Here is a 13,529-nt window from a genome sequence, read left to right as displayed (position 1 = left end):
ACCGAGTATGTATGTTTGTTTTTAGGTATGGGTTGAACTTCGGGGACGAAGTTCCTTTTAAGGAGGGAAGACTGTAATACTACGGTTTTACGAGTCTTTGGGTACTCTATCGAGTGGGGCTTACTCTGTCGAGTAAGTAGTTTTTGACGCAAAACAGTAGACTGCCTGTAGGGTACTCGATCGAGTAAGTTGGGTACTCGATCGAGTAAGGGGCACTCGATCGAGTAAGTGCCTTACTCGATCGAGTAAGTGCCTTACTCGATCGAGTAAGTGAGTTTACGGGCTGAGTTTTGACGGGTTTTGTTAATGATGCGGGATTAATATATATTGATGACCGTCACTTTTCCTAATCTTTTTAACATCCTAAAACTCTAATTGAGAAGTAGAGGAGTTACATAAGTTGCTTTCGTCGCATCATTAGCAAATCCCCAAGGCTACGTTCGTCGGATCATCTTATTCTTTATATTGTTGCGATCATGGTGTCGAGGGTAAGTTCCTTGTACCATTTATATTAGCTTTCGTTGAGTTTCTTTAACACCCTAATTGGGTGATTTTTGGGGGTTTTGGGTGATTAGTATGTATGTGGTCGTAATTGTATGAATGTTTGTTATAGGAAGAGATTTCGTAGAAGAGCATTTTGATTAGCTGCTTGTGACGGTCTTGTGATGGCTTATTTTAGGTAGGGTTTCCCTACTCAGTATTAATTACATGATTGATTGGTGGTTTCGTTGTAATTGTTGTTAAAGTATATTGTTGGTGGTTGTGACGGTTGTTGTTTATTATCGTTGATTGTTGTGGTTGTTGTATCTGTCTGTGATCTCTGGGGCGCATCCCTGGCTGAGTCGAGTCACTTGCGGGAGTGGCTTCACGCCCTTGATTCGTCGTCTGTGGAACCCGCCACAGAAGGGATGTGCACATTAATGAACATGGGTTTATCGCTCGATGGAGATGAGCGGGGGCTTAGGTGGGAACGGCTGCGGTCCCCCACTGGCGGCGAGGAATACCTGTTGCGATGGGTAGTCTGGCAGGGCTACACACTTTAGTGTGTAGTCAGTTGTGTGGAGATTGGAGATGGAGACTAGAGATTGGTTTGAGCTGTTTGAGCTGTCTGTGGTTCTGTTTCATTGTGGATGTTGTTATTTTTATGTAATCAGTACTGACCCCGTTTAAATATTTTGAAAACTGTGGTGATCCATTCGGGGGTGGTGAGCAGTTATTGAGCAGGTATGAAACGATGCGTATGGGATAGCTGGGATGAGTCACCACGTTGCAGTTTAGAAGTCTTCCGCTGTGTCTGACACTCTATAGTACTTTGATAGTAGACAGTTTTGAGAACTTGTATTTCTTTTTAACAGTTTTGGTATTGGCATGTAATCACGTTAAACATTATTTACTTTTAAGTATGTTTCTTTGTTGTCTTATGATTATCATTGCCTCGGGAAACCGAGATGGTGACGTCCTTATACCTAAGCGGTCCTGGTAAGGCACTTGGAGTATGGGGGTGTCACACCCAAAGTTCCACAACTCTCACATACTCCACTTGGTATCGATGAAAATGCCACCATAGCATTGACATGTTGCTTGGGTGATTTGGAGGCTTCTTCAAGTTTAACCATAGCCTTCTCAAACTTCAAATTAATGGTATCAATATGTGCACTAAGTTGAGCACCCAATTGAGTAATGGAGTCCACTTCATGCTTTCCTTCTCTAGTAGCCTTCTGAGGCCTACTATATTGTGAGTTATGGACCGCCATTTCTTCAATATTGTTCCATGTTTGATTGTCATCAACTTCGGTAAACATACCATTGGATCCCATATTGAGAATGTTTCGGGAGTCTTCATATAGACCGTTCCAAAATTGTTGCACAAGGAACCACTCGCTAAGTCCATGGTGTGGACAAGATTGGCAAGTATCCTTGAATCTCTCCCATGCTTCATATAAAGATTCTTCGTCCCTTTGTTTGAACCCAGTGATTTGGGCTCTCAACATGTTAGTCTTTTCCGGAGGATAGAATTTCTTGTAAAAAGCAAGTGCCAATTTCTTCCAAGGGTCAATACCAAGAGTAGCCTTATCTAGGCTCTTCAAACATTGTTTCGCGGAACCAATCAAAGAAAAAGGAAATAAGACCCATCGGATTTGGTCTTGAGTAACACCGGTTTGAGAAATCGCATCACAATAGTCACAAAAAGTCTCCATATGAGAATGAGGGTCTTCACTAGGCATCCCCCCAAATTGACTTCTCTCAACTAGTTGTATAAATGCGGATTTTGCAATGAAATTACCGGTTAAATGTTGTGGTGTAGGAGTACCATTGGGTAGGTTCTCCTCGGTTGGTACGGAATGTGATGAGAATTTAGGCATTGTAGGTTGATTTTGTAGTTTGTTTTGTGTTGGGTTATCCTCTACTTCTCTTGCAAAAGGGTTGGTAAATTCAATGTTTGGTTGAATATCCACAATTTCACCAATACCTCTCAGATCAAAGTATTTCTAGCAAGTCTTCTATTGTGGGTCAAAGCTCTTTCGATTTCAAGATCAATGGGTAACAAGTTACCTTGTGATCTTCTAGACATGCAAAATATCAAACAACTTGAAAAAAATTAGAACAAACCTTGAGGAGTTTGATTTGCCCAAGGTAAAGAAAGATACAACTAAAAGCAATCAAAGAAAATCAAATCAAGTTAACACCGTCCCCAGCAACGGCGCCATTTTTGGTCGGGCTATCGGTTTTATCACTTGTCGCCAATAGTTACCTCGGCCAAAACGATATTTATAACTTCACAAACTACTCTTAGTAAAGAGGTAAGTAAACATCGGATCCCAAGGGACGGGTATTGATGTAGGATTTTCGATTGCAAATGGTCGTATCTAAGGGCTGTCACAATTTTGGGTTGAGATAGGAGATCAACAATGAAAATAAAGTAATAAAAGCAAGCAAGATGATTAAGATTTAAACAATTGATTAAAAGTACTAGGGTGTCATGGGTTCATAGGGGATACATGGGAATTGATCTTACAAACATATTCTCAAATTATAAGCAAGCAATTATTGTTGTGATAGGATCGAGTTGGTTTATATCTCACAATCCTAGGAAGGTTTGTGTCCCGGAGCCGAATTAATTAGATTGTAAAACACCTACAAGTCGACTTAATCCTCCCTATTCAACTATATACATGGTCTAATGAGATTCGAGTTGGTTTATGACTTACAAGTCTCATTGAATAGATAGGTGATGAGTAAAAAATGAAAGGATTCATAGGCTCGCATTTCATCAAACATAACATGTGCATAAGTTGAAATCACAGCAAGCAAGCAAATAAATTAAGTGAACATATTAGATTAAGCATGAATCATATCCCATGTTGGTTTCCCCTAATTACCAATTAACCCTAGCTAAGAGACTACTCACTCATTATCAAGTTTAACATGCTAACAAGGTTGTCAATCATATTAACAAGGCAAAACATGATGAATGAATGTAAATGATTAACAATAATTAAAGCAAGGATTAAGAGAATTATACCTATGGAGATTCCACAATAATAAAGCAAAAAAATAATAGAAGTACTTGATGACTGATGGAAGGTTGTCAATCTCCCAATAAAACCCAAATAATCTTCAATTACCCAAAATAAAGGATGAACAATAGAGAAATTAAGGAAAGATTAAGAGATGGGATTTGTATTAATGCTAAATTAAGATTTGATTACAAGATTAAGATAGGATTAAGATGATATTAAGAGAGCATGCTAATCTAAGTAGTACAAATGGGTATTTATACTAAATATTAGGTACAAAGATTAGGGTTACTAAGGGCTTAAATGACTATTAAGGCCCTTAAGAAAAGTTGAGGAAGTGCTCCTCTCCATTTTGGTGGTCTCCAAAGAGTATGCTCGTCCCGAGCGGCTAGGCAGCAGAGACGTGGGTTTCTGCAAGGGAATCCGAGCGGATCAAGGGGAAGACGCTCAGATTCATCGGCCTCAAGATGAGAGTCTTGGCATCGGGACGCTCGGATCACAGTAGGGAAACGCTCGGATTGGGCAGAGAGCCGCTCGGATCCTGGGTCAGCTCTTTCTCTTTTCTTCTTTCCTCAACAATCCTAGAGGATCTTGTCGGGGATGCAAGGATCCTTTCATCATTGCCCAATCTACTTTATTTCCTATATAGGCCTTCTAGTTTTGTCTTTCCTTTGATGCTTGGTCATTGAATTTGATCAATTTAGCTCCATTTTGCCACAAAAATGCAAGGTTTGCACTCCTTTCCTACAAAAGGGACACTTCCTCAAAGAATATGCAAAATGAGAATCTAAGGATAGTAAATGACCCAATTATGCACTAAAAAGCATAGGAACGAGGCTAATTCGGGGAGTAAATATGCTCAAATATGAGTCACATCACCTGCCTGCCTCCTCCCTACACCACGGCCCATCCAAACACCCACTGACCACCCGTCAAACCACCACCAGCCGACCAGAAACACACGCCCTAACTCCCCTCTCTACTCGACATTAACAACCTAACACCACCCTCCACCGTGTATAAAACCCACCACTACGACCACTACAGCCACTCCCACACCCAACGGCCACCACCATTGCCACCCCTAGTCCATGGCGCTTCCAATGGTACCCTCCAATCTCACTATTGGTCAGAAACGCAACCACACTAACCGTCCTAAAACACCCACGACGATACCCCTTGTTTTCCCGCCACCTGCCACCACACCAACACCAACACCATGCTCGACTTCCTTCCCCCATCACAACCCCACCTTACCCAGGTTAAGTCGAGGCCGATTAAGGGTTCAATTACCCATTCCAATCCCCCACGACCAAACCCACATAGCCTTCAACCCGCCACCTTTAACCGCCCCAAAAACCACCCCAGCACGGTCAACGACGGTCAATGAAGGTCAGGTCAGAGTCACGGCAGTCTAGGGTCGCTCTAGGTCCAAATTACGAGTCCTATGGTGGCTCCCATGGTGATGAACGTTGGTTATGAAAGTCACAGTCACAAGCTATAAAAAAATAATTAAGTTTTAATATGGTTTTACCTTTTATCGTTTAATTGCCTCTTCCGTCTCCAAAAGCTCTTCCTTCTATTTTATAAATTATTTTCATAATTAATATGGTATTTATAGTCTAAGATTAGAGAGTATGTGAGGCCAATTAGGAAACTACTAGAATTACCATATTCTAATTATTATAGGAATTACCTATTATTATTACCATTACAAATTATATTATTATATAATCGGTTTTTCTAACCTATGCCCACTAGGCATAGGATAATAAACCCAAAATAGAGAGAAATAAATGATATTTGTATGGGAAATTGCAATATCAACTACTTTTACTTTGATTTACAAGAAAATACATTTATTACTTTCTATTTTGGGTTTCTTATCCTATGCCTAGTGGGCATAGGTTAGAAAAACCCTTATATAATATATTAGTATTACAATAAGTAGGATTTTCTCATATTATATTTACTAATTTATTATTGCCAGAACTTTATTATTATTATTATTGATATAAATATTATTACCTTTGTATATTATTATTTCCATATTATTATTATTAATTCCCAATACAAATCCTGATCACACTCATACTAAATTAATAAGTTTCGGTCCAATTAACAATGGCACACGGCCCAATGCTCAATTATTAGCTAAGCCCAATTCCCCACTTGGATACTTAGTTTATTATTTAATTAACGTCTTATCGTAATTATTATTAGAAATGCCTTTAATCAATTATTAAATTACGTAAATTATTATCATAAATTACTATCAAAATACGGGGTATTACACTTCCCCTTGGGTTACCATACTTAGCAGTGTGAGAAGCCATATAATCTATCAACTTCCAGGCAAGATCATCATTAGTATTGTTTGGAAATCTCCCATTAGCAGAGGACTCAAGTAAAGCTCTATGATCGTCATATAACCCATTATAGAATTGGTTGCAAAGGAACCAAATCTGAAAACCATGGTGGGGAACAGAACGAACCAACCTTTTGAAACGGACCCATGCCTCATTAAGGTCTTCAATGGAACCTTGTTTACAACTTGTGATCTGACTTCATAGTGCATTAGTTTTCTCGAGTGGGAAGTACCTCTTGTAGAATGCAAGAGCTAAGGTATTCCAATCAGTAACACCATGAGCCTCCAAATCCAAATCTCCGAGCTATTCGGTCGCCCCATCTCGCAAGGAAAATGGGAAAAAGCACCTGCTTCACTTGGTCCCCTGAGTTACTCCCGAAATCAGTGGAATGGACCAACAATAATCAGTAAAATTCTCCATATGCTTGGCAGGATCTTTATTAGCTCCTCCCTCAAACAAGTTTCGTTCCACCAAATTGATATAGGATGGACGAATCTCAAAAGTACCCTTATCAGTCGTAGGAAACTTTAATCTCTTGGAGATATAAGCCAAAGTGGGCTCAGAGTGACTAGCAAGAGTCGGCATCTTAATTGGTTATGTGTCAAAAATTAGCTTGTCCTATTCTAAGGACTCATCTTTTACAAATGTAAAAAGCTCATAATAGGCGTCAAGTGTACTCAAGTCTTCTACCTGACTAATTTCTCTCTGAATATTCCGTCTGTATCGAAAAGTCCTCTCTGGTTCAGGATCAAAATGTTTAATTTCCGACCTGTTAGACCTGGGCATACACAAAACTAACAAGAAAAATATGAAACTGTCTCAAGGAACTGATGCTCCCTTAGACAAAAGACATAAATAAACAGAAAAATTGTTGTCTTCCCCGGCAACAGCGCCAAATTTGATAAGGCTAAAGTCGTATCACCTATATCAAAATAAAGCTAAATTACTACTAACTAATAGCTAGCGGTAAGAAGGGTCGAATCCACAGGGAGACGAGGTAGTTGTTCTAGTTTGTTAATATTTAAGTTCATCTTAAAGTAACCGTTTCTTGAAGGGTTGTTTGAATGATTTCTAATAAACTAATTGCAATAAAGTAAATAAGGCGAATTCAATAATATTAGAAAGTCTAGGGATCGGGTTTACTAGGTACTCATCCAGAGGTGAGATTTAGTTTATTGATTGAGCAATTATATTGTTTAAGGCCACAAGATCGATCGATTTTATTATGTCCTTTAGATCTAAGCTTGACACGCGGTCGCTATCATTAAGTCAGACTATTCAATTGTCGCGGCCTATACTAGTCTTAACCCGATTGGTGAAAATCCTAGTTCGCAAGACTAATTAACCAATTCTGATCAATAATTAATTAACTAGATGTAAGACAACAATTAAGAGCAATTTAACAATCAATTATTAATTACCCCCTTTTCTAAGAACCTAGATCCTATTTTACCCTAGATGAGGAATTTAACTATGTGTACTAGAATAAATAACAACAATAATATTACGTATTTGCTAAATCCCGCACACTAGTTTACTATATCCCGCACACGTTTTCCCTAATATGCCATAACTACCCTTCGTCTAAAAAAAGAATTGAAAAGAGTTCTCCCTCCCTTCTCTCTCTTAAAACCTTATCAATTCAATAATAGTTGATGATTATGCATTGAAATTCACAATTATCACATGTAATTTCTTGATTTTATCAACAATTATATTAATACCGTCTTTTTTAATCGATTTAATTGATGTTTTTTTAACTGAAAAGAGAACTTTTTCAATTAGGGTTTGGAATGATGTTAATTACGATTAAAGTTGGGTTGCGGCAGCAACTTGTCCACCACTCATTCAAGACCTTGAATTCCCGTCAAATGGTGCCGATTTAGCACATAAACTGAGCAGTGTATATTTGTATTCTACCTCTCTAATTAATGAACAGTCGAGCAAATGGGACAATATTAGTACAACTAAATAAATCTAGTTATCAATTGCATACAATTATGTGTTCAATTCATTTATTGCAGCAAGACTATGTGAAATGGTTGATTGGGAGGACGCAAAGATTGGGTGTTTTCTTATTTTTATGGTTTTTGATTTTTTATTTTTCTCTTGGTGAGGGTGAGAAATAGGAGGGGCAAACTCAGAATAAGACGAAAAAATATGCGGGATTAAGTAAAATTGTGTGCGGGATTTAGCAACTCCCTAATATTAATAACAAACATAACTAAAGACATAAAAGATGATTAATGAATATTGAAAAATATTTTAATTAATACCGTAATAAATCAAGGATGCATAAAGTCTAGATGTGAAAGTAATAGCAATAAATCGAAACTAAAGGTTTTTGAGAGATTTTATTGTAAGGTGGCGTATAACTAGGTAAAATAAGTTGTAAAAATATAATAGAGTACGAATTGGGTATTTATACTAAACATAAACCGATTTAGGAAACTTGCACAAAAAACCGTCAGACTATAGTACACTCGATCGAGTTTATGCACACTTGATCGAGTAGACCACCACTCGATCGAGTCTATGCATACTCGATCGAGTACTCGATACCTCAACTCTTTTCTTCCTCTAATCTTCTTCAATTCTCTTTCTTTATTCTTCTAGATTTTCGTGCCATATTTCGTGTATTCCTTCATGCCATCTCTGCGGTGCTACATTTTAATCTTTTGCTCCACAAATGCATCATTCCTACATTAAACACCAAATAGCGAAAGTAACAACATTCTAATATAAATGACATATAAACAATGTAATTTAGCACAAAAACCGTATCAAATGTAACTAAGGGTGTAGCACCCCTTTCTTACCCGGCCAAGGTAATTGGGAGGTATTACCTTCTCGGTTTTCCGAGTTGGTGAAATCGGGGTCGCAATTGAGAAACAGTTAACATATATTAGTATTTAGTGGATTACATATGCATACGTGAATAAATGAAATGAATAATACAACTCATGACTTCTAAACTAATCTAATAAACTATGCTTAAGTCGAATGCCATTTCGGCTCGTCCCGTCTCCCGCATACTACCAAAGCTAACTTGTGAACAACTGCTCCCCATATAATCGTAAATATTATATGGATCGACACAGGCCACCCCGTAAATAGGTGATATTTACATGGACACAACAAACGTCAGTTTCAATACACAAACATATAACACGACTCGATAAATGTAGACACGACATAATCATGTGAATGAGACTCGACTATACGATCACCATACCGGTACCGGAACACGCCCAGATGTACCCACAACCACTGGTGCCAGGGACACGCCCACGACACTGCATCTCACACAAAGATATCGGGACACGCCTAGACGTACCGGGTCAAGAAGCCAACCGGATCTCCTGCCAGACGTCGTGCCTCAACCACACGAGTCCCTCCATAACTCAAGCCAAGGGGCGACCCGAGCGCAAGACGGTTTCCCAACCGTCTTACGTCACCTCACTAATCAATTACCACCACCAAAGACCTACAACACAACACAATCACAACCATACATGACAAATGGAAGAACAACACTTAACATATGACCAATTTATGAATTCAATCCCATATACGTACTAACCGACTCATCAATGCACTAGTGAGAAAAGACACCCTAATATGCATACACAATATTGAAACCGAGTAGGATAACCTACCTTTTAGCATAATCCTCAAGCTAATTGAAATCACCAAGTATCCATCTCATATAACCGTCTCATCCTCCATAAATCATGTAATGACTATCACAATTCACTCTATACTAATTTACAACATGAAATTCCTCATTATTAGTCACTAAATATTTATTTTACATGGCTAAACACTAATTAATCCTCTCTTAGTAAAACCTAACTCGAATTTACTCATAAGACAAAGGGGGAAAGGTGAGATTCTACTTACAAAGGTAGACCAGGACATAGGAGAGGTTTTCCACCATTAATCCAAGCTTGAAGGCCAAGGGAAAGGCATTGGGAGCATTTTAGAGAGAAGGGAGAGGGTTTTAGTGTAAGAAGGAAGAGGAGAAGAATGAATGGGATAGGGTTGGGATAGAATGAAATCCCGAATTTCTTTTCTCGGGTACAGCTCAGCTCCACTCGACCGAGTGACCAGTTCACTCGACCGAGTGGCACTCACTCGGTCGAGTGTACCCTCACTCGACCGAGTGCCGACTCACTTGGTCCACTTGGGATTCTACTCGGTCCACTGGAAGTCTACTAGGTCTAGTTTAGGTCTTACTTGGTCTCGTAGGAGGATCATTCTTTAATTCCGACTATATATGGTTTCCAGCACGTGTCCTAGGTCTAAGCACAGGTCCCACAAATATCGGGTATAACAAAGGGGTGACATAGAAATGTATATAAATATGACTCATCATTGATTTAGTTTTAAAGTACATCTTATAAAACTCAAAATTCAAAAGTATAATGTAAAGCTTCTTAAGATGTTTTGTAAGATAATAAAAATATTACAAATTTGAAAGAAAATATAGTACCACTTTAGGCTCTATTATTTGGACTTAAAGTCACCATCTTCAAGTTCAGTTCAGATCCTATAATTTCAGTTCTGATCAATTCAGCAAAATTAATTTCTTTTCAGTTCTAATCCTAAAAATTTAGAAAAAGTTTAGATTTTATAAGTTCAGTTTAGAAAAGTTCAGCAAAATTAAGTTCAATTCAGAAAAGTTCATATCCTATAAGTTCAATTCAAAAACATTAAGTTAACCTTTTTTTTTAAAGGAAAGTTAACTTATAATTCCTCCATTCCTTTCAATTATATACATTTGCTTTATGCATGATAGGCTATCACACACCTATGCAAAAATAAATACCCTAGATACAAATGAATGTAGTACGTAGGGGTCGAATCCACGACGGTAGTTCTTAATTAGTTGTTATGGAGTGAATTTTATCAAGGTAATTTATCGTATGATTGGTTGGTTGGATAATGGAAGGAAACAATAATGATAAAAAAATAGTTTAGAGAGCTCGGGTCACTCACGCAAATTATGTAAATGCTTAAATTAAAAATAGGAGTTGATGAATCGTTAATTGTTTAGGCTTAGAGACACCCACCTCGCGATATTAGTGCCAACCATAGACCGGGTCCTAGAGAAACTCTCGTTTATGAGTAGGTCGTCCTACTACACATGCGTAGTCTAATCTGATTCCGTACCTCTCGACTTATAGAACGAATTAACAAACTTAATCAATGAATAAGGCCTTTAAACAAATATTAAACGTGACGATACAAACATGTGATAGAGACAATAAAACGATATTATAACATCCTAGTTCAACAATTACAAGAACTACTTATGCATGGTTTCCCTTATTCCCTAGACAATTGAATTACTTATGCATAATGAAAACTAATCTAATGACATATGAAATGATAAAGATAAACATACTAACTAGTGATGTAAATGACTAAGGAATAAAAAAAAATACTAGAAATGAAATTACCTTGACAATGGAAATAGAACTTGAATATAGAAGAATAAATACTTGAAATGGAAATTGTAAATGAACTTGTAATATAAATTGAAATGCTTAAGAAAATTGTTTATAACATAAAGGAAATGATAAAGGAAAACCTAATCTAAACTAAACTAAGAACTAAGAACTAAGATATTTGTGTAATAAACCAACTTAAAAAACAAGATAAAGTCTCTCCTAGGGTTTCCTGTGGAAGTTCTGTCTCTGCTACGTCTTTGATTCTTCCTTCTCGATCAAGGCTGATTTCCTCGGGTACGTGGGAATCTCTTGCTTCTTTTTTCTTTTTGTTTGGCTGTTGTTGGTTAGGGTTTGGTTTTAAGGGCCGACCTCGCCTTGTGATTGGGTTGGGAGCTTATGACTTCTAGTATAAGACGACATGGTAAGGAGGTGATGGGGGTTGAGAAGGGACATGCTTTTGCATGGGATACGGGGATGATGGTGAACTAGGGGGGAAACCTAATCTGATGATGGTAGAAAAAATCTGGTCCATGAAAGCAATTAACGTAAGGGCCGCAATCGATTCGATGGTGAAATTGTGGAACCCTAAAGGCATGATTGTGGGTAACATTCTGGATGCGAAAGAGAAACTGTTTGTTTTTTGATTTGATGACAAACGGGACAAGGCGAGAGTTATCGAAGGGCAACCGTGGCACTTTGACAAGTTTGTTTGGTGCTTCAATGAGCCTAATAAGATGGGGAAGATGACGGATGTACTGCTGCATAATTTACCAATCTGGGCGAGATTATATGACCTTCCCCTTAAAGGGCGCTCTAATATATCGAATATGCGAAATCTGGGTGCACAGTTGGGTACATTTATTGGCGTGGATGAGGCGCCAATGCCTGAAGTGGAGAGAGCTGTGAGAATGCGGGTTTTACATGATGTTCTAAAACCTCAAAATAAAATGATGGTTATTCAAATGCCAAATAATCGGGTCTTGTTGTTTCGGGTGTCCTATGAGAGACTGCCTACGTATTGCTATGGGTGTGGTATACTCGGTCATGGAGAGAAGGATTGCGATGAGGGGCCCTATGAAGTTGAGAAACTAAGGTTTGCAGATGAATTACGTGCTTCACCATGGAAAGTGGTGAAAACTAATACTGATATGAGGAATAAGTGTGCCAGGGACCTTAGTGGGGAGTTTGAGGCCGAACAACGGATGGGAGAGCAGGCTGATATCGAAAAGATGGTTGCTAAGCTACAACAAATTGCCTTAGCTACCAGACTAAAGAAAACGCAAAAGGACAGAGGGGGTGATGAGGGTGAGGGTAGGGAGATGACGAAGGATGTGACTAGGGGATGTGAAGAGCAGGGAGATGATGGGGGCAATATGACACAGGAGAAAGGGCGGGATGAACGAGCGGGCTCAGGGAAAGGGAAAGGGGTGGATGCTAAGGAGCAGGTGGAGAGGGACAAGGTAGTGGAAAAGTGTGGGGAGATAGTGACATGGCAAAGATTTGAGAGGGATAAGACTTGGAGCACAGAAAAGGTGACGTCTGGTTTGAATGCTAATAATAAGAGGGATCGACAGGAGGCTAGTCTGAGTCAAGTGGCTAGTAAGGAGAGGGCTGGTGTTCACAGGGATGTGCATATATCTGAGGCGGAGGCTGAGTCGAGTCAGCCCCGCCGGGCCCAATTAGTTGCTTGAGCCTTAACTGTATAGGGCTAGGCAACCCCAATGCAGTAGGCGATCTTCAGAACCTTATCCGACGGGAGGCCCCGACTACTATATTTTTATGCGAAACTATACTGAGTAATCAAGATATGCGGAAACTGGCCAGACAATTTGCGGGGTTTGAGTGCTTGGCTGTAGATAGCGTGGGAAGATCGGGTGGGCTGGCTTTTCTATGGCGGCAGGAGGTGGGGTGTGTGATGAGATCGGTGTCTAACCATTATATAGACTTTGATGTTGATATGGAGGGGAAGAAGGTGTGAGTTATCGGGTTCTATGGGTGGCCGGTGGTTGCGGAGAGGCAATTAACTTTGCAACAACTCAGGATACTTGGTTCGCAAAACCAAGGGCCATGGGGTTTGCATAGGGGAATTTAATGAGGTTCTTTTGTCCACCAAGATGAAGGGTCGAGAGCGGGGTCAGTGGCAAATGAACAATTTTCGGGATGCAATTAATGATTGTGGGTTTGGC

General features: G+C 39.1%; 1 non-coding gene across 1 annotated transcript; it reads left to right on the top strand.

The window, feature by feature from the left end:
• Positions 1 to 1,884: 1,884 nt before the first annotated feature.
• LOC141650841 (small nucleolar RNA R71) lies at positions 1,885 to 1,991 on the top strand. Its single transcript, XR_012546853.1, has one exon. It is a non-coding gene; the product is annotated as a small nucleolar RNA R71 (small nucleolar RNA).
• The last annotated feature ends 11,538 nt before the right edge of the window (positions 1,992 to 13,529 follow it).

Source organism: Silene latifolia, chromosome 3, assembly GCF_048544455.1.
Source record: "Silene latifolia isolate original U9 population chromosome 3, ASM4854445v1, whole genome shotgun sequence".
In the NCBI taxonomy this organism is placed as follows: domain Eukaryota; kingdom Viridiplantae; phylum Streptophyta; class Magnoliopsida; order Caryophyllales; family Caryophyllaceae; genus Silene; species Silene latifolia.
This window is presented reverse-complemented; position numbering and strand designations above follow the sequence as displayed.